Genomic DNA, 2,522 nt, shown 5'->3' on the forward strand with positions numbered 1-2,522 from the left:
CGCCGCCCCAATAACTCCCCTAACGGAAAGCCCATCCTCCTCCTCCCTCTCCTGTTCCAAAAATCTCCTCCTTTCATACTCCCAGTTGCCGCCTGCACCGCATACATCCAACCCTCCCTCTTCAGCAGCCTCACACGAAATTTTTCCCAGGTTTGTGTCGATCGGCAGCAGCCGGGAAACACTCCTCCGAGAGCCCCGATCTCTACTACCCATCCCACACTTGTATTCCGTGCCGTTTCAGTACATCTACATATCAACATTTACGCTCCTGGACGTAAAGAAGTATCTAAAAAAATCATTCCATTCATTTGCATCTTGAATTTCTAGTCCAGAAAATTGTGTGTGTAAAATTTGAGCCACATAATCGCGCCTAAATTTTTTTCCATAAAATCGTATGTTAGAATGCTAGTCCAAACCGCCGCATCTTGGCCAATAATTCAATTTTCGTTTTGTGAAAATTTCAAAATTGTAAAAAAATAGCTTGGTTTAGCGTCCTGAAACCTATGGCAATACTGGTCAAGTGATTAAATAAGTCAACTGCTTGGTTAAAAATTCAACACGTATAACTTGAATAGTTCAATTAATTAGAGATTATATTAATGAAAGAGGCTTAAATCAAATATTTCATCTCTTTCCTGTTCCCAAACTCTCCTCATCCCATGCCCCCACTTACTGCCTGCACCGCGTATGCATCCGACCTCCCTCTTCAGCAGCTTTCCACGAAAATTTCCCCAAGTTTGTGTGGATCGGCCACAGCCAGGAGGAACTCTCATCCGAGCCCCAATTTCCACGACCCATCCCGCACCGCGCCTACTAAAAGCTCCTACTAGTAGTACTTGTATTCCGACCCGTGTCAGTACATCCTGTAGCGTAGCCAGGATTTTGAAATGGGGGGTGGTGGTTTACCCGAGTTTACGGGGCCCTTTCGGAAATGGAAAACACCCCAGGGCAAAGGGAGTCCGGGGAAAATGTTGGGATTTTTGATGTTGAAAACGTGATTTTTAGGACTCTTAAATATATTGTATACCTACTCTCTTTTAATAAACACTCGTAAAAATTACTGTTAAAGGTACTACTAAGAAAAGTAATGAAGGCTCAAAGTTAATTAAAAGAGCCCACGCTTTTATTCGAACTAAAAAGTAGAAAATAAATCGCAAAGAGATCTTTTACATGCTCTCTTCTTGTTTTTAGATTCTTTATTACATTGCATAGTCCATAGGTTGCATAGTCCACTTCCTCCTCCTCTTCTGAAGGCTTCTTAATTTTAAATAAGCTCCACCCAACTTTTCCTAAATATTCTTCCTCAGCCACAAACCTCAAAAGCTGTGGACTTCTTCCTAGCCATTTTATCCCATCTCGTATCAGTAATATTAGACCTAAACAAGGCTGGATCCGAAATTTTTTCACGGGGGGTACGGGGCCCTGACAGGCTAACGGTCTTATTATATTTGAGATTAAAAACAACATACAAAAATCACTATGCGAACATTCTCTTTGTTTTATTATGAAAGTTATTAATTATGAATAAGGCTCCGTAATATAAAAAAAACGAATGTAATGAATACCTATTAAAATCTTGTCTGCCCCTCCAGCTAAATCCACCTATGCACTTAGATGTTAAGAACAAAGGGATTTTAAGTGTGGTCATATTTTTGTATCTTACGTTGGTAGTATTTAGGTGAGTATAAAGTTAAGAAGCTAAAAAACATTTGTGATGAGGTCTAAATGGTGAAGGTAACGTTCACTTGATCCGTGAGCTGAGCAACAGTGCTGTTGCAAAGAAATTATTCTTTTTATTTTAAGAAGCTCGTCGCGAAAAAATTGATTCTGCCGGAACCCGGGATTGAACCAGGGACCTTTAGATCTTCAGTCTAACGCTCTCCCAACTGAGCTATTCCGGCCGATGGTGTAAGTGCACAATGTCGGCGATCCGTCAATCAGCAGTTAGGTACCTATCTGATACGAATACATGGAACAGGGGTTAAATAAACAATTCCGACTACATATGTTTTTGTGCATGGTAATGTGCGGAGGGTTTTATTTTTATCTTGCAGCAATTGACGATGATGGAAAATTTAGGCACATGGTTAAACATTGACTTCGCATTTTGGGAATGGTTGGCATAAAATTTCATAAAAAAGTCTCAATATCATAGTGTAATTCATGGGTTAATATTTAAAACCTATTCGATAACGGTTAAAGTGCATATCGGTGGCTATTGATTGTTGAGTGAGTTCTGGATACAGGTTGATGATATCATTCATTGCCTGAAAAACTCATGATTGAAAGTAGAAGTGCTACATGCTTTTCAAATGGTGCTAATTGCTTTGCAAGTGTCAAGAGAAGAGCTCTGTCGGCTAGGAGATGAAGATATAACTACTACGTTAACCAATCGAACTGAAGTTCATTGAGCTGAGATGCGTCTGAAAGCTCATATGCAAGCCGAGTGAGATGGCCAAGTTTACCAACACGGACTGAGATTCTGATGAAATTTTCCATGTATCCACCGCATCGCGTTCTCG

General features: G+C 40.3%; 1 non-coding gene across 1 annotated transcript; it reads right to left on the reverse strand.

The window, feature by feature from the left end:
* Positions 1-1,828: 1,828 nt before the first annotated feature.
* Trnaf-gaa lies at positions 1,829-1,901 on the reverse strand. The gene has a single exon. It is a non-coding gene; the product is annotated as a tRNA-Phe (tRNA).
* Between the last annotated feature and the right edge of the window lie 621 nt (positions 1,902-2,522).

This window comes from Ischnura elegans, chromosome 3, assembly GCF_921293095.1.
Source record: "Ischnura elegans chromosome 3, ioIscEleg1.1, whole genome shotgun sequence".
NCBI lineage: Eukaryota > Metazoa > Arthropoda > Insecta > Odonata > Coenagrionidae > Ischnura > Ischnura elegans.